Raw genomic sequence first — 20,073 nt, 5'->3', positions numbered from 1 at the left:
TACCTCAGGGCTTTTCCCTGGGGGCCCTTCTTCCTAGCCGGTTTTCCCACTGCCTCCCCTCCCTGGGGACTCTGGCAGTCTCTCCCAGGGCCCTCCCTGCTTCTCACAGGTCCTATCTTGGCCACCTCTGCCCCCACCCCCTTACCTAATCCTTGTGGTTCTCTCAGCCTCCCTTCACCAGGCCCATCCCCAAAAGCAAACATTCCTCATGAGTCTCTCCCCCTCACTGAGTTCTCATTCCTCTCTGTGTAGTCTGCCCTGATCCTTGCCCAGCTGGGATCACTAATGGTAATTAAGTCCCCAGCTCAGGATGAGCTAAGGGAGGTGCTTAACTGCTACACCACAGGGAAGGCTGAGCCCCGCTACCCTGAAGGGCCTGCCAGCCTGTGACAAGGTCCTTAGACCAAGGAGCTGGCATTCAATGATACCATGCAGAGAGAAGCCAACAACCATACCTCCAGAGACTTTGAGATTGTCTGGACTTACAAACCACTCAGATCTAACTTGAACATGAGTCCATCATAAGTTGGCAATATTCTTCTGAATCAGTTGTTGTGGTTACAAGGCTCACTACACCTTCGACTCCACTGGTCTTTCGGAGTGCACCCTCCTCTTTCTTTGGCATGTCCAGAGAAACAAGCATGTCCTTTTAACTGCTGTTTCCTTGTGATGTGTTAGTTCCCAGCATGGACAAAACAGCTGTGTAACTTTGGCCAGAACATGGAATTAGCATCTTCACAGCTAATAGAGCAGGTATTAGTTCTTAACCTTTAGCCTACTTATCAGAAAGTGTTTTATCTGGATCCCTCATGTTACCTTCCTGCTCCTAGCTTGCTATTAAACTAAACCCCTATCTGCAAACAGTAAGTATTCCAGTATAGTCATACAATAAACATTTCCCATAACCTACTGCCATACAGTATTCATAAATCAATACAGAGCAGGCCCTGGCCCTTCATGTCATGATCAAATCTAGCATGAAGCAGCCCACTGAGCTTCTGTTAAGATATTAAACCAAAGTCCTGGCCACCTGTAGTCATTAAAAATCGCATGGCATATTTAGCAGGGGTAAGAGTATTTCCTACAGTGTCCTGGCTCTATTCCAATTTAGACAATTAGCTATGTACTTAACTCTTCCTCGGTTTCTGATGTAACTTCACTTCCTGTCCTAACCAGTGGTGCAGGGGTAGAAAAAGAGTTGTTAAGTGACCAGTGTGAGTGTATGTGTAACACCAACAGACTCCGGTTATCGGCAGGCAGGATTGAACCTGGGACCTCTGGAGCTTAATGCATGAGCCTCTACTGCATGAGCTAAAAGCCACACGGCTGTTAGCTGTGGCTGTAGTGAAGACTCATTAATCTCTCTTCTGCTACATGGTCTCAGCACCACTAGATGGGACAGAACACCACACCCAGGAGTTGTGTAGGTTACATATGCAATAGAACAGCTCTCCTTTGGAAGGTTTTTTCCCAAGTGACTACCCCTGGCAGGAGGGCTAGGAGAAGGATCTTTTAACCATTATGGAAAGCAGGTCAGGTACCTAGGTTCAGATGCAAATAAAGCAGTATTAAGTGAAGTATTAAATCATAAAACTGCCACCTTCATTCCATGATTTTTGTTGTTGATTATAAGAAAAATAACAAATTAATTACAAAAAAAACCAGAGCACTCATTCCATGTCTGTTTCTGTGCTGGCCATACAGCAATGTGGTTGCCAAATGGACAAACAGGCAATAGGGCCAACATTTACAGACTTGGGCATCTAACTACAACAAGGAATTGCTAAGGGTCTCTGAAAATCAGGACATTATCTAGGAAGTTGAATATGGATTTAGATATCCAGCTTTGAAAATGCTAGCATACATAACACCTAAGGAAAAATATGTAGCGTGCCAGTTATCTGAAGGATACAGGTTCTGGGCCATTTACTGAGAGGCTATTAGTAAGCGCTTGGTAGTGCAAGGTAGGTGGTTTGTTTTAATTGCAAGGTCACTCAGACCATGAGCAGTTTTTTGCTTGCCTGAGCAACTGTGTCAGTGAATGGTAATTCAGAACAGCAGTAACCTGGACTGCACTCTGCTCAGAGTTTATATTCTCCATTCAGTACATCAGGAAATGAAATCTGAGACGCTACCTACGTTTTGAGCCTGCATGCCTGAGTGGCAACACAAATATTTGAGTTTATTCGGTTATTACTCTACAGATACACTGATAGCCATCAAATATAACCAAATATCAGTCTGCCTTCATTTTTCCCCATTCGTCTAGGACAGAATGAGAAAGCACTAGTTCGTGTTCTTTGATTTGAATAGAAAAGAGATAGCTTGCAGTAGATTATGAAGAATTAGCCATCGAGCAGAACTGAACACCAACGCTCCCAGCCTTGAAGGCCAGTTTGTTCAGAACTTCAACCCCTTTTGTATTTAAATTTGCTGAAATCTAATTTAAAAAGTGAAATGGGTATTATGTGGAATTTCTGAGCTGGGTGAACATGGTCTCTTCTACGTGTGTGACTCACTCTACTCTTAAAGTAAAACAGCAGTATTTAAAGAACCAAACTGTAAGTCAGGAGAATATTAAGGTTTCTTCACTTATGATGGGAAAGACTGCAAATGCTTGGGCATGTGCTCCTGTTGATGTGCATTTGTAACTCCCCTAGCTCTTTAAAAAGGTGAATGTTGCTCTATGTAAAAATGTGTTGCAAACATGATAGATGTCAAAATAGCATTTGCACTCTACAGGAGGGAAGAGAAAACTTGTTTATGAGTGAAATGCTCTTTGCAGCACAGAATTCAAGTAAATGGACTACATGGACAGGCGGGGGGCGATCTCTGGACAGAATCCTCCCCTCAAGGCCACTCCACCGCTACTACTTTTGGTGTGAATGTTCAGCAACGTACTTTAGAAGGCCTCCCATTGACTTTAATATGCCTTAAACCAGGCCTTTCATTACATTCAACACTTAGAGCACATGGTGAGGGGTAGGGGATGTAAAGGTTTTGTAATGTTCTGGCTTTAGGGCCAGATTATGAACCAATTCTGCTGCATTTAGAATTTGGTCCAGACACTAAGATACTTTCTTTTCCAGAGTTGAGTTATTCCATAAAAATGTGCAAACTCTCTAACTCTTAGAAAACTTGGGCTGGAGAAATCAGAATTCCTCTTGTTCTCCACCGAACAGATACAGCAGAAGTAGCTGCAGTGTAAACGCTCCTCACGCTGACTTGCCATGGTACCTTGAAGGCTGTCCCATATAAGGGAAAGTTACCAAGACACTTTCCCAACAACTCTTTAATAGGTTGTTACCAAGTTAAGCGAAACTCCTGAACCAATGAACTGAACTAGGGATTCCTGGTGTGGAGAAGTTCTAATAGATTACTGGACAGAGAATGATACCTGCAAATGCAAATACATTGAGTCTGTAACGTCTGCAGTAATTATTCAGGGAGTGCAACGTTGATCCTTGCGTAATGTCCTGAGTGTGACCTCACTGCCCTAAGCCCAGGAGGTTTCAGTCACGTGAGCAGAGTAAGCCTTAATATAAAATGGCCAGGAAAAGTCCGCAATTTTGTATGCCTATGTTTCTCATATGCATCGAGGCCCAGATCCACAAAAGGCCTTAGGTGCTAAGTCCCAGATTTGGGCACCACTGCAATCCACAAAACCCTCACTTGGCTGCCACCTAACCTAGAGACATCCAAATTCACTCAGTACCTACATTTTCACTGAAAAAGTCCACCTACATTTTTGCATCTGAACATGTGCACGGCTGCCTCAGGCAGGCATCTAGACACGTCTCTCACATGTAAGACCCAGCGCGATTCTCAAACCAGGTGGAGATAGGTGTTTCCCCACCTATCTCACCAGCAGGGCCTGATACTGGAGGTGTGCTCTGGGCACCCCTAAACACCACACTTATAACTTTTATCCCAGTGTTTAGGGTACTCCACACGACTAGAGTCGTTCTCACGCACTCTCTGGCCCAAGGCATATTTAACTATTTATACAGAATGGAATGGCTTTAATAGGAGAGACAGAGACCCTGCCCTAATAGGAGAGCTTTTCATTGGCTGCTATCCTGAGTCATTTGCTACCTATCTGTTCTGTACCAATGAAATCTGGGACCCAGAATAGGAGCTTTGGGAGAAGGGGAATTGTAAAAAAAGGCCAGTTGCAAACAAAAAAAAATGCAAAAATATCAGCAGGCATCTAACAGTGAAACATTAATTACATTTCTAAAGGCGGTGTTCATAATTAATTTTCTCATGTCCATACAAATAGGAATAAAGTACAAAGACGATGATTTCACAATGTTTATAAATTACTAAGTTAATTAACAGCCTATCATTAGAGAGAAGATGAAGGAAATTTAGAGGAACCTCGTTTGACATTATTCAGAACTCTCAAAGGAAAGAAGAGACTTGCGGAAAAAAAGATTAATTGCAAGTTTTTCTCCTTTATCTTGATCTCATTTCTGTTTACATACTTAAATCTGCTTCATCCTTCAGAATTCTGGAAATAACAATTTTCAATTAAATCATCTTGGAGGAGTCACTAGTTCCTCATCTTGTCTCTGAGGAGTAGATAACCTGGAATCTAAAAATGACAAAGTCATACTCAAACAAAATGTGCTTCGTTCCTTCTAAAGCAGTTCTTAATTTGTCAGGGCAGTAAACTGCAGCTGCTGGTCTAGTGCAGGCAGGTTCCTCTTCTAACACGTCTGATTTGTATGGTTTTTCTGGGCTCTAGCTAGAGGGGTCCAAAAATGGGCATTAACTTAGCCAAATAAAAGATTGGCTTTAGTTTCTCTCTCCTACCCGACATGGAAAGAAACGGAACCATAATGGTTCTGCATCTCTCTAGAGCAATGTACTGATACCAGCACCCAGAGAAACTCCAAAGCTTAAAGATGGCTAGGATGTTAACACAACTAATAAAACAATTGCTGCATCCTATTTGGTGTCTTCAGTGTCTTCTGTTATAGCGAAGAGTCTGATACCGTTGCTGTTTTTAGGCTCATTCGGTACTTTCAGGTACTTGGGCGGCTTAGTGGATCATTCTGCTTCATACAGAATTAACAGTAAAGTAAAAGGAAAGAATCTGCCCGTCTCATTTATAGCACACGTAAAATACTGAGTCAGTTGGAAAGTGGCCTAGGAGGAGGTTTATGGCCCTAGAGACAGGGCCCTATCCAGTAAGGCACATTATACATCCATTCCTGATTTCTGTGACAGCTGCATTTGAATTAACGTGGCAGTGCCATCTGATCACGAAATCATTTGATGATATTCAGTTTTACAGAAAAAAAATCTGAAGTTGCACCACAAAGTGAAACTATGATGAATGCACAGTGCATTCAAATACAAAAATCCATCCATCCTAGAAGGTGAGATACCATCAAGTTCATTAAGTTAAAGACTTAGAAGCCTGTCATGAACTCTTCTGCAATGTACTCCTTCTGTGTAGCTCAGGTGCCTATGGCTAGGCAGTACAGAAAAAAGCCAAACGGGGATTTGAGGGGTGGGAAATATCCCTGATAGCAAGGAGATTTAAGGAGCTCGATCTGTTTAGCTTCTCAAAAGGAAGATCAAGAGATGACTTGATTACAGTGTCTAAGCCCCTTCCACAGGGAGAAAATACCAGGCACTAAAGGGCTTTCTAATCTTGTGGAGAAAGGCAGGACAAGAACCAATGACTGGAAGTTAAAGCCAGGTTAATTCTAATTAGAAATAAGGAACAATGTTCTAACCATGAGGGGGATTAGCCATTGGAACAAAAAACCTCCCTTCTCTTCCAGTTTGGGAAAGCCATGGAAGGGGAGTTACATGTGCTCGCAATGGTAGCAATATAAGATGCTTTTTGCTTGCAAAGTGTCTGTTCCACCTCCCACTGATCACATGAAGGTGCGTCCCAGTATTGACACTATAGAGGGGAGGGGAAGCTGACATCTACACACCCATGCCTTTTTCCTCTGCCCTGCCTCAGACCCCATCTGCTCTTCCCTTTCACAGTGTCCTGTGGAATGGCGCGTATGCCCTTAACAAGCTATTCGTGTCCTCAAGAGATGCAACTCTTATACGTGCACAGGACCAGATTAAGGCATAGACACTATAGGCCTTGTGCCTAGAGTAGGGTTGCCAACTTTCTAATCACACAAAGCTGAAAACCCTAGCCCCACCCCTTCTCCAAGGCCCCGTCCCCACTCACTACATTCCCTCTCCCTCCGTGGCTTGCTCTCCCCCCCCTCACTCACTTTCACTGGACTGGGGGTTAGGGTGCAGGAGGGGGTGAGGGTTCTAACTGGGAGTGCGGACTCCCAGGTGGGGCCAGAAATGAGAGGTTCAGGGTGCGGGAGGGGACTCCAGGCTGGGGCAGGGAGTTGGGGTGTGGGAGGGGGTGAGGGCTCCGCGGATGAGGGGTTTGGGGCGCAGGAGAGGGCTCCAGGTTGGTGGGCGTGGCCGAGGAATTCAGAATGTGGAAGGGGGTGTGGGCTCTGGGGTGGGAGGGTGTAGGAGGGGGCTCCAGGCTGGGGGGTGGGGCCAAGGGATTCAGAGTGAGGGAGGGGGCTGTGGGTTGAGGCAGGGGGTTGCAGTGTGGGAGGGGGTGAGGGCTCTGGGGTGGGCCCGGGGATGAGGGGGCGGGCTCAGGGCTGGGGTACCGGCTTACCTCGGGCGGCTCCCAGTCAGTGGTGCTACGGGGCTAAGGCATGCTTCCTGCCTGTCCTGGCATGGTGCTGCACCCCAAAAGCGTCCAGCAGGTCCGGCTCCTAAGAGGGGGGACCAGGAGACTCCGCATGCTGCTGTCGCTTGCGGGCACCATCGCACCCCACCCCCAGCTCCCATTGGCCACAGTTCTCAGCCAATGGGCGTGTGGAGTCAGTGCTCGGGGCAGGGAAAGTGTGCGCAGCCCCGTGGCCCCCCCACCTAGGAGCTGGACCTGCTGGTCACTTCTGAGGTGCAGTGTGGCACCAGGACAGGTAGGCAATAGCCTGCCTTAGCCCCGCAGCACTGCTGACTGGACTTTGAAAGGCCTGGTCAGCAATGCTGACCAGAGCCACCAGGGTCCCTTTTTGACTGAGCATTCTGGTAAAAAACTGGACACCTGGCAACCTTAGCCTAGAGCCGTAGCTCTTGGAATGATGATCACATCAGAGTCTAAGCTTTCATTTTTTTAAAAAAAAGGAATTTTCAAGCCCTTGGGGCTGAGAAAAAGAAAATCTGACAATGTGAACTGAGTTTAACTGATGCAATAATGTCTGCTAAGTCTGCAAAAAGCCTACAGGTAAAATTTTCCAAAGTGTCTAACTGCTTTAGAAGCCTAAACTCCACTTTAAAAAGTGAGTTAGACCCACAGGAGCCTAAATCACCTTTGAAATTTTTCCTCTAGAACAACTGCTCTGAGATGGTGTTAGTTCCAAGAGCCATTTCTCTGTGGGTCCCTGCCACCACCCCAGCAGAGGACATGGTCTGTGACAAGAGAGAAGACGACAGTAAGCCTGGACTACTCACCCAAGAAGATACACTCCAGCAATGCGGGTGTGAGTACTGGACATCCACACCCTCTTCCAACCCCTATCTCTTTGGAAAAGGAGAAGCCCTGGCCACTGCCATTGCAAATGGGGGAGGACCTATGGGGCAGAGCCATAGGGGTGGAACCACAGAAGCCTCCCCTGTCACTGTGTGCCTAGGGCCCCAGGTTGCCTTAATCCAGCCTTGAACATATAGTATTCCAAAGTACTGAAACTACTGCATAAGGAGAGTCTATTTAGACATGTTCAAATGTAAAACCATTTTAACTGTTGACTAGCTGGAACTCTCAACTTCAAATGTTATTTATACAGGTATTTCTCATTAAAACGTCCCTTTGCTAAAAAGATCAAATAAAACAGGCAAAGCAAATTGTAAATACAATATCTTTTTCAATTAAATTAGCATTCAATATATTAAAAAAAACAGACAGGCAAATTCTCAATGAAATTTTGGCTTAAATAAGAAAGATCCAACCTGACTGACCATAATTTTCAGTGTAGTACTTTTTTGCTATTGAAGTCACACTGTGCAAGCTTCATGGATTTGATGCTTAGGGTTCTGGTACATTAGTAAGATAGTACTGCCAACACATACTTCTTTCTAGTGCTCTTCCTTTACATTTCTCTCATTCACTGGGACTCTCTGACAAAGTGATTCACAGACATATCATTATTACTTGGTAATAAGCTCTGTCCAACACGTTTCTTCTTCTAGAGGCACTAAATGTATAATAACTCATTTTAAAGTGAAAGATACACAATTACCAATGACCATACATTTCCTGTGTACTATATTTCATACTACCTGTAACAGTTACACCATAGCGAAAGTCAAGCTTTTATTCATAGTCTTCATTGAATTTTCATGGTGTAATCTCTCAAGAATTGGAAATCGGATCAGATTGAAATTTATCATGAAAGCAAACAGCCTGATGTGTGGGGGTGGTGATTGTTTGTTTGTTTGCTTTTGATTGATTGCGACATTTTGTTTTGTTTTTTGAATGCTACAAATGGTTTTAGATAATAGCTGGCAAGAAAATGAAAGAATGACACATACTTGCCTGCAATGTGTGGAGAAAGATTTAAGAAACCATTTACTAAGTAGGAAAAACTTTCTAAATGTAAGGCTTTAAGCAAAAATTCTTTAAACTTTTACATACTTTACCATTTTTGGCTGTGTTTGCTAATTATCAAAGCTGTAATAAGACCTTTGACTTGTCTTCGCCTCTACACTGACTTATGTTATGACATCACTGCAGGATCAATGGGATGCCACAGTTTTGGAATTATGGTTTACATAATTTTCATCTCCCTAGCAACATATTGGTGTCCCAAACAAAGGGCATGGCTCACTTGCAGGATTACGCACAGGTGGAAATTAGGTGGAAAGCTCTTCCTCACAATTATTTCTATTTGTGTTTTGCAAAGTACGAAAGCAAATGACCAGCCAAGTACATAAAAAATGAGTAGAGTTATTCAAAAATGAATTTAAGCCCAATTCATTGTCTTTTCCTATTTAGGAAGCCTAAGAGAGTGGAAAAATCATTTAAAATGTCCAACATAGTAAAATTTTAAAATTACCCACTGAGCATGATATATACAATAGTTGCACTTGGTAACATTTTTATTGCCTCAACATTGTATGAATCATCACTTCACAATTCCACAATGCTGTTATGATGAAAAAAATTACAATATCAGTGAAGTTGATTTGATGCTGTTATGGCTTCATCAAATACGCTAGAAGCCCTGCAGCTGTATTACTGTAGTGTAGACACTACAGCGATGGAAGGGGTTCTTCCGTCGCCGTAGTAAATCCACCTCTCTGATGGACGTTAGGTAGGTCAATGGTAGAAGCCTTCTGTCAACCTAGCACCATCTAAACCAGAGCTTAGGTCGGCTTAATTATAGAACACAGGTTGTGAAATTTTTCACAGCCCTGAGCGATGTAGTTAAGAACATAAGAACAGCCATACGGGGTCAGACCAAAGGTCCATCTAGCCCCGTATCATGTCTTCTGATAGCGGCCAATGCCAGGTGCCCCAGAGGGAATGAACAGAACAGGTAATCATCAAGTGATCCATCCCCTGTCGCTCATTCCCAGCTTCTGGCAAACAGAGGCTAGGGACACCATCCCTGCCCATCCTGACTAATAGCCATTGATGGACCTATTCTCCATGAATTTATCTAGTTCTTTTTTGAACCCTAGAATCATAGAATATCAGGGTTGGAAGGGACCCCTGAAGGTCATCTAGTCCAACCCCCTGCTCGAAGCAGGACCAATTCCCAGTTAAATCATCCCAGCCAGGGCTTTGTCAAGCCTGACCTTAAAAACCTCTAAGGAAGGAGATTCTACCACCTCCCTAGGTAACGCATTCCAGTGTTTCACCACCCTCTTAGTGAAAAAGTTTTTCCTAATATCCAATCTAAACCTCCCCCACTGCAACTTGAGACCATTACTCCTCGTTCTGTCATCTGCTACCATTGAGAACAGTCTAGAGCCATCCTCTTTGGAACCCCCTTTCAGGTAGTTGAAAGCAGCTATCAAATCCCCCCTCATTCTTCTCTTCTGCAGGCTAAACAATCCCAGCTCCCTCAGCCTCTCCTCATAAGTCATGTGTTCTAGACCCCTAATCATTTTTGTTGCCCTTCACTGGACTCTCTCCAATTTATCCACATCCTTCTTGTAGTGTGGGGCCCAAAACTGGACACAGTACTCCAGATGAGGCCTCACCAATGTCGAATAGAGGGGAACGATCACATCCCTCGATCTGCTTGCTATGCCCCTACTTATACATCCCAAAATGCCATTGGCCTTCTTGGCAACAAGGGCACACTGCTGACTCATATCCAGCTTCTCGTCCACTGTCACCCCTAGGTCCTTTTCCGCAGAACTGCTGCTTAGCCATTCGGTCCCTAGTCTGTAGCGGTGCATTGGATTCTTCCATCCTAAGTGCAGGACCCTGCACTTATCCTTATTGAACCTCATCAGATTTCTTTTGGCCCAATCCTCCAATTTGTCTAGGTCCTTCTGTATCCTATCCCTCCCCTCCAGCATATCTACCACTCCTCCCAGTTTAGTATCATCCGCAAATTTGCTGAGAGTGCAATCCACACCATCCTCCAGATCATTTATGAAGATATTGAACAAAACCGGCCCCAGGACCGACCCCTGGGGCACTCCACTTGACACCAGCTGCCAACTAGACATGGAGCCATTGATCACTACCCGTTGAGTCCGACAATCTAGCCAGCTTTCTACCCACCTTATAGTGCATTCATCCAGCCCATACTTCCTTAACTTGCTGACAAGAATACTGTGGGAGACCGTGTCAAAAGCTTTGCTAAAGTCAAGAAACAATACATCCACTGCTTTCCCTTCATCCACAGAACCAGTAATCTCATCATAAAAGGCAATTAGATTAGTCAGGCATGACCTTCCCTTGGTGAATCCATGCTGGCTGTTCCTGATCACTTTCCTCTCATGCAAGTGCTTCAGGATTGATTCTTTGAGGACCTGCTCCATGATTTTTCCAGGGACTGAGGTGAGGCTGACTGGCCTGTAGTTCCCTGGATCCTCCTTCTTCACTTTTTTAAAGATTGGCACTACATTAGCCTTTTTCCAGTCATCCGGGACTTCCCCGGTTCGCCACGAGTTTTCAAAGATAATGGCCAATGGCTCTGCAATCACAGCGGCCAATTCCTTCAGCACTCTCGGATGCAACTCGTCCGGCCCCATGGACTTGTTCACGTCCAGCTTTTCTAAATAGTCCCTAACCACCTCTATCTCCACAGAGGGCTGGCCATCTCTTCCCCATTTTGTGATGCCCAGCGCAGCAGTCTGGGAGCTGACCTTGTTAGTGAAAACAGAGGCAAAAAAAGCATTGAGTACATTAGCTTTTTCCACATCCTCTGTCACTAGGTTGCCTCCCTCATTCAGTAAGGGGCCCACACTTTCCTTGGCTTTCTTCTTGTTGCCAACATACCTGAAGAAACCCTTCTTGTTACTCTTGACATCTCTTGCTAGCTGCAGCTCCAGGTGCGATTTGGCCCTCCTGATATCATTCCTACATGCCCGAGCAATATTTTTATACTCTTCCCTGGTCATATGTCCAACCTTCCACTTCTTGTAAGCTTCTTTTTTATGTTTAAGATCCGCTAGGATTTCACCATTAAGCCAAGCTGGTCGCCTGCCATATTTACTATTCTTTCGACTCATCGGGATGGTTTGTCCCTGTAACCTCAACAGGGATTCCTTGAAATACAGCCAGCTCTCCTGGACTCCTTTCCCCTTCAAGTTAGTCCCCCAGGGGATCCTGGCCATCCGTTCCCTGAGGGAGTCGAAGTCTGCTTTCCTGAAGTCCAGGGTCCGTATCCTGCTGCTTACCTTTCTTCCCTGCGTCAGGATCCTGAACTCAACCAACTCATGGTCACTGCCTCCCAGATTCCCATCCACTTTTGCTTCCCCCACTAATTCTACCCGGTTTGTGAGCAGCAGGTCAAGAAAAGTGCCCCCCCTAGTTGGCTCCTCTAGCACTTGCGCCACGAAATTGTCCCCTACTCTTTCCAAAAACTTCCTGGATTGTCTATGCACCGCTGTATTGCTCTCCCAGCAGATATCAGGAAAATTAAAGTCACCCATGAGAATCAGGGCATGCGATCTAGTAGCTTCCGTGAGCTGCCGGAAGAAAGCCTCATCTACCCTGTTATAGTCTTGGCCTTCACAACACCCTCTAGCAAGGAGTTCCACAGGTTGACTGTGCGTTTTGTGAAAAAATATATCCCTTGGTTTGTTTTAAACCTGCTGCCTATTAATTTCATTTGGTGACCCCTAGTTCGTGTGTTATGAGGAGGAGGAAATAACACTTCCTGTGACGGGGTGGTCTAGGCCCTGAGGCCTCCTGCTGGAGGCCTTGTGGCCCTGCCACAGCTCACCCCAAGAAAGGGCAAAAGAGAAGTCCTCCAAGCTACCTAGAGCAGCTGTGTGGGAAGCAACCACTCAGGGCCCAGCATGTCAGTATCAGAAGAGTTGCAGGGCCAAAGTAAGTTCAGTTCCTTGCCAGAGCTGGAGGAGAGTGGATGGTGCTTTAGACTGGCTATTGGGACTCCACAAGAACAAGGATCTTGTAAGGGTGAAGAATGTGCAGGAGCCATGGGGAAGTGGCCCAGGGAATTAGAGTAGCAATGCAGTCTACTTAAAGGGACATTGCGAATGGCTGCTATCTAGAGAGTCCCTGGGCTGGGACCTGGAGTAGAGGGTGGGCCTTGGGCTCCCCCACCAGCCTGGGAAAGTGGCCTGGACTTTGAGGCACCCCAGAAGAGGGACTGAACTGTAGTGGCCCAGTTGAAAAGCTGGGGCCAGAAAAGCCCTGAAAGGGCAAAGACACAGCCTCCAGGGAAGGAGCCCAGGGGTAGTGCTCTATTCTGGAGCAGGGACAAACAGAGAGACGTTACAGAAGGCTCCAAGAGAGACCCCTGTTGGACTTGTACCCCAAAAGGGGGTTGTGTTGCTTTTATCTCACAGACTGTGTATGACTTGGCCAGAGGGCTGAATCAGTGAAGACCCACCACCAACAGCTAGAGAGAGTGCAGACACATGCACTTGGCCAGGGGGAGCTCGTGAAAGGTGAGTGCAACCCCACTATTTCCTTATTTACTTTCTCCATACATACCAGTCATGATTTTATGGACCTCTATCACGCCCCGCTGGGGTGTACCATGGATTTATATAGAGGCAATATGATATTTGCTGTCTTATTAGCTATCCCTTTCCTAATGATTCCCAACATTCTGACTGCTTTTTTAACTGCCATGGTACACTGAGTGGATGTTTTCAGAGAACTATCCACAATGACTCCAAGATCTCTTTCTTGAGTGGTAACAGCTAATTTAGACCCCATCATTTTACAGGGTAGTTAACAGACTAATTAAGCAAACCCAACTTTGTAGTGTATAACAGCCAAGCCTTTGAAAATCAGAGGCATGAAAAAAGTGACAAATATACTCATAGTTTCATGTGAAATCTTTCATCAACCCATTCTGAGGAACCACACATTGCATTTTCCAGGATATTTCTGAAATGTGGTCACTCTCCCACTGAAAACTTGCAAATGTTTGCATTTGTCCTATGTGAACAAATTTTAGTTTGACGTTTTTCATTCAAAAGTAGTCTTGGGGGTTGATGAGAATTTCCCCCAACCCCCCACAAAATTGGACTTTTAAATATTTGAAAACCAGGATTTTTGCATTTTTAATCTTTTTCCACATATGCCTCTAATGAAAGTGATTTTTTAATGTCTAAAAGAAACTAAATGTTTCCAATACAGAGCTAAAGAGATCATAACATCAGAATAATAAGGTCACATTACACTACAAAGAACAACTAGAAAGAAATTCAGCAAACCCCCCTCCCACCCCACCATGTTAAGTTTATGCTATGGTTGATACAACCCCAGCAGAGGAAGAAAATTTCAGCTGGCACATGGAGACTTGAAACCAGCCCTTGATAAGTGACAGAGTCCCTAGAGTTCTCCATCGTATGGCTTGATCCTACCTACCCCACTGAAGTCAACAGGAGTTTTGCAATTGATTTTCATGGGAGTCGGATCAGACCAAGAGACAGAGTTCCATGCCAAGTTATATAAACAGGGTACGAGCAGACTATAAAATAGCACAGCTTGTTCATTGCATCTACTCATTTAATTCTAGCCAATATTGGTGAATATTGTTAGCACATGAGATTAACACCTTTTAGATACAATTGAGCGTAAGGCTAATGTGACAGCATGAATTCAGAATGTCCTCACTCTCCGTTAATTTGTCAAGACAAACATTATTTTAAACAGTGATCTGTGCTTAATAGTTTTATTTTTGAAAGTCCACACATTTTGGCTGATCATAGTCTAATGATCTTGAAATCTCATTATTAAGTCCCACTGAAAAAAGTCCCCCTGGACTTAATCTAGCTCAATTTATTGCTACTTAGAACTTACAATAGGACAACAATCGACACTTAAGACAAGAAAGGAGTAGCACGGGTATCCCGTCAGATACAGAATCAAAGTTGCAGTGCAATGAAATTACTTCCTGCAGGGGAACTGCACTTTCATTTGACAGTCATTTCATTCACTGGCTGTCCAAATGCAACATAACAAGCTGCTTCAATTGACAGTTGCTTTCACATGACTAAATAAATACAAGAATTCTAGACTGACTGTATTAAAAAAATCCTCCATCTGCATAAAGCATTACTAAAGCCAAACCTGTCTATAACAGGCAGATCTGACAAATGCTTCCCCCCCACACCCTTCTCTTTTTAATTGAGTTGATAGGTATTTTGTATAAATGAGTGAGGTATTAAAATCTGTTTGGATTCTCTAATATACTAGCTCATTTCCTTTATACTATCATTAATGGAAAATAAATCTCTCTTTGTTAGCTCTAATCTTTCTCCTTTGCAAGAATGCCAGAGGCACTTTATTATGGATCAGGTCATGAATATTGCTGCTGTAATTTGTAACATGTGGCAACAAAGAACAGAGATCATTTATGTAACAATAGTACTCCGTTCCCCCTTTAAGAAAAGAAGGTAAACAGTATGCATTGATCTCCAGGATAATATAAAACTTGGTCCCTTTGAAGTGCTTTTTCTTTTGATATTTACAAATCCAAGTTTACACTATCAAATGATAACACAGCACTAACCTTAGAATGTTAGAGCTGCCATGGAGTTTAATAAAATCCTATCATTTCCAGTCAAAATTCTGTAACTGTGTCCACTGCATCTGCTTGAGTGTTATAAAACATCAAGTATATATGGCGATTGGGAAAAAGTTTGCAGGCACTAGTCTGGCAAAAACTAGAAATCAACATGGCAGACCAACACTGACGGTACGAACACCACACAAAGATGGGCTGGATTATGGGAGAGTTAACACATTTACTAGATTGGTATCTGCAATAAAAAAAAATATTGACATTAAATTCACAGTAAATCTAGCAATCAACATTCTAATTCAGAAAAATGTACCTCATTTAGGAGTTCAAACATATATACTTTTTCATTGGTGGGTAATTCTGTAGAGTCACATGACAGCTTTGCCTACTTGAAACAGTAAATAAAGTGGGGAAAAGCCTATCTGTTCTTTATACTGTTTCAGAGGAAGAGGTAAAGAATGGATACTGATCAAAGGGATGGTTTGTACAGGATTACTGTTCACAACAAAGCCTTCCATACCCTGAGTTCCAATTACCATGTGCATGAAACCAGTCCATTATTAGAAAAGCTTGTTTCCAGAAAACTGCATTGCATTAAAAATATAACACATTATTGGAAGGTACTGCCTTCAGGATGCCCAACTTATTTAATGTCAACCTAAACAAAACTTGCATTGATTTTAATTTAACTGTAAATGCCAGCTTTACAATTTAACTCAACCCACCGTAGCTAGCCGTTCCCAGTGATACACACAGTGTTTACTTTAGAAGTGAACCTCTTTGCATCATCCAGGTGCTTTAATGCATTTGTGGCAGAAAGCTCCTTGGACCTAGGGTGGTAGATGCTGTAGGCACAGAGAGGTGGACTGAAATCTTCAGAGAGATCTCTTCTCTGAATAGTTTGAATTCTTGAGCAATGTGCAGGAAGGGTGTCTGATGTGCTAAGTCTGTCTAGAAGAGGCTCTATTAGGATGCTGGTGCTGGTTATTCATACAAACTTTGAATCTCTGATTTTTGGGGAGACAGACTAGACCCCGAATCTCTGATTCAGTTCTAATCTACTTCTCCCAGGTTTCATGAAATATTGCCTCAAATAAGCTTAGTCTATATTCATCTTTCAAGAAAAGTAGAATTATCATATTATTAAAGAACATTACAATGGAATTATATTAGCAGTACAGTGTTTAACAGTTCCAGTGGGTAGCAGGAAGAAGGGGGAAAGAGAGAGAGAGAGAGGGGAGAGGGAATGACAGAAATTTTCTCTAAGCCTAAATGGCCTTTTTAAAGATCAATTCATGAGTATTTTCCAGAAATGTGGAACCCAGTTTCCAAGTTGTTTCTTCAACTTTATCTTTATTTTGCTCTTTAATAAAAAAGAAATAGTTATATATGTTGATAGTAAAAACACAGTTCTTTCCTACCTAGCACCCCAGTTCAGGAAAGCATTTAAGTCCTGTCTGGAATAGTGATGCTTTTAGGCTAATACTTCGTTCCATACCTTTTCTGTTTCAGAGTAGCAGCCGTGTTAGTCTGTATCCGCAAAAAGAAAAGGAGTACTTGTGGCACCTTAGAGACTAACAAATTTATTTGAGCATAAGCTTTCGTGAGCTACAGCTCACTTCATAACTATTGCCCTTCTAAAGACAACAAAAGCACTGGAATTTTTCTGTTTGTATTTCAGAAGAACTTTTTGAGAATTACACGAAATGGGCTCAACACTCGGAATGTATGAATTATAAATACTTCGGCGCTGATCCAACAAAGCACTTAAATGAGTGCTGTTATGGCACTATACAGCATTACTTTGGTTTATAATGCATCCACTGAACCATGCATCATTTGTCTATTTTTTTCCTTAAAATCCCCTAGAAGAATCCCTGCAATGCTGCTTTCAAATTATCCCAATACATATAGAAAGTTTCAATAGGTTAAGCCATAGTGTTCATTCCTATCAGTATTTAAGTGTTTAATGGAAGATAAGTTGTTAGCATCCCAAAACTACCAAAAGCAGACTTTGGGGGAAGGAAGGGTGTTGACACTCAAATCAGTGAACTAACGACTTATTGATAACCAAGGTGGGTGTCTTTTATTGGACCAATTTCTGTTGGAGAGAGAGACAAGCTTTCGAGTTATGCAGAACTTTTCTTTAAGTCTGAGAAAGGTATGCAGGGTGTCACAGCTAAATACAAGATCAAACACATAGTTTAGCATAGGTTTCAGAGTAGCAGCCATGTTAGTCTGTATTCGCAAAAAGAAAAGGAGGACTTGTGGCACCTTAGAGACTAACATTTATTTGAGCATAAGCTTTCGTGAGCTACATCTCACTTCATCGGATGTATAAGTAGTTAGCAGTATTCTAAGGGACCATTCAAGGTGAAGTGGCCCCTTAACACTCCCGCAGTCATGACAAAAAGGGGAGTTAGTGGGTTACAGAACAATCTGATAAAAGGACACACACACAGAAACAAAAAAAAAAAAACCCAAAACCCACTCTATCATCTGTGGTGAATACTTTTCACAAAGTCATCACTCTATATCTGACGTCTCAGTCCTCATGCTCAACAGAAACCTGCACAAGACATTGAAAACACAAGCCTGGGAGCTTAAATTCATAACTTTGCTCGACACTAAAAATCATGGTCTAAATAGATACTGTATTTATGGCTTATTACAACAATCTGTAACCCACTAACCCCTGTTAATCCTATGACTACTGGAGTGTTAAGGGACAACTTCACCTTGGATGGTCACTTCAATATGTGCTGCTTACTTATGCTAACCTATCTGTTCAACCTTGCATTTAGTTGTCCTACTTTCCAAACCTGAAGAAGAGCTCTGTGTAGCTCAAAGGCTTGTCTCTCTCACCAACAGAAACTGGTTCAATAAAAGGTATTACCTCACCCATCATGTCTTTCCATGTCTTCACTACATAAGAATGGCCCTACTGGGTCAGACCAAGGGTCCATCTAGCCCAGTATCCTGTCTTCCCACAGTGGCCGCTGTCGGGTGCCCCGGAGGGAATGAACAGAACAGATAATCAAGTGATCCATCCCCTGTCACTCATTCCCAGCTTCTGGCAAACAGAGGCTAGGGACACCATTCCTGCCCATCCTGGCTAATAGCCATTGATGGACCTATCCTCCACGAATTTATCTGCCACGGCAGCGCTTTAACATTCCTGTGTAGTTGCGGCACCAGCCCAAAAAAACCCCACCTCCGTGAGGGGAGTAGCTCCCAGTGCCGGTGCACTGTCTGCACTGCCACTTTACGGCGCTGAAACCTGCAGCGCTTGAGGTGTGTGGGTGTTTTTTCACACCCCTGAGTAAGCTGCAGCGCTGTACAGTGGCAGCGTAGATAAGGCCTTACACCCTGCCGCTGCCAGCTCCAACACTGCACACCTATTATTGATAACCACACTTTTGTAAATACAGTTTTATAGAAGCGCTATGAGACAGACACTCTTTATCTTCTAGAGATTGTTCAGTTGTTTATGGATTTGCAGGATTTAAATTATTTTCTCTATAGCATCTACTCCCAAATCCCTTGCATGAAACAAGACCCACTAGAAGACATTGATTTCATCCAGTTACAACCATTAAGGGGTCATTCAGTCATGCCACAAGCAAATATTTCTTTGATTTTGTGCCATAAGCCTGACCGACTCCAATCCAGAAAATAAGTTCTCTTGATGCTTAAGCTTGTGTTCAAATATTTCCATAGCTCATTTATGGACTCAATACAATTGGTACTAGATGATCTTATATTTCTATTACACATTTTTCTTGCATACAGAATCTTTATATTCTCTATTACTGTTTTATACGTTCAGAAAAGAAATATAAATACCATTAAGAATGTAGTGCTCCAAGAGTAATTGTAACACATACCTTCTGAATAGGTTGCATAAATATAACACTTTCTATCTGAAAGTTTCCCTTATGTCTGAAAAGCTCATCAGTTGAGTTCCTGTTAGAAATGTTTACAAGTCATTCACATACTAAAACTTGGAGAAAAGTTTAGTGTTTTGTTTTTTTTAACTGAAACTAATGGTGACCTAGTTGGTCAAGGTAAGTTATAAGGACGCACTGTTCAGCTGCTCTAGAGCAAATATATTAAAATAGAAACAAAAGATCATAAAAGCAAGCAAATTTATAGGCAGTTCCAGGAAAGCACACTGTAAAGTACAGTGAAACTTTCTTACAGTAAAGAGTTTTTTCCCACCAGAACTTCACTTTAAGCAGAGGTTTACTATGGCCCAGATCCTGCATAGAGATTTGTCCATGTAGCATCCCACAGACTTCACTGGAACAAAAATACAGGTCAGTGTTGCAGAATCACAACCGAAACAGAACTGCAGTCAGCTTGTTGCAATGCATTGGAACAACCTGGGAGTTTCACTCTCCTTTGAGCTTTCACTGTTTAATGGACTAATGCGTTAGGTAATGGACTTCCACTATTTAGTAAGGCTTTTGATAGTCTCACATGACCTTCTCATAAGCAAACTAAGGAAATGTAGCCTGGACAAACCTCCTGTAAGGTGCATACAAACTGTACTCAGAGAGCAGTTAATAGTTCACACTTGAGCTCGAAGGGCATATCGAGTGCGGATCTGCAGGGATCTGTGCTGAGTCTGGTTCGAGTCAATATCTTCATTAATGATTTAGATAATGGCATCGAGTGTACATTTATAACGTGTATAAAGATAAAAAAAAAGCAAACATCGTTCTGGGATGCATTAGCCGGAGTGTTGTAAGGAAGATACAAGAAGTAATTTTTCCACTCTACTCAGCACTCATAAGGCTCTGGAATAGTGTCCAGTTCTGGGCAC

At 43.1% G+C, this 20,073-nt stretch overlaps 1 protein-coding gene across 1 annotated transcript in view; it reads right to left on the bottom strand.

The window, feature by feature from the left end:
- The window catches only part of AGBL4 (AGBL carboxypeptidase 4), a 1,373,421-nt gene that overhangs the window by 450,874 nt on the left and 902,474 nt on the right, over positions 1-20,073 (bottom strand). The window lies entirely within an intron of this gene.

This window comes from Eretmochelys imbricata, chromosome 8, assembly GCF_965152235.1.
Source record: "Eretmochelys imbricata isolate rEreImb1 chromosome 8, rEreImb1.hap1, whole genome shotgun sequence".
In the NCBI taxonomy this organism is placed as follows: domain Eukaryota; kingdom Metazoa; phylum Chordata; order Testudines; family Cheloniidae; genus Eretmochelys; species Eretmochelys imbricata.
Note: the sequence above shows the minus strand (reverse complement) of the source record. Positions and strands in the feature narration are given on the sequence as shown.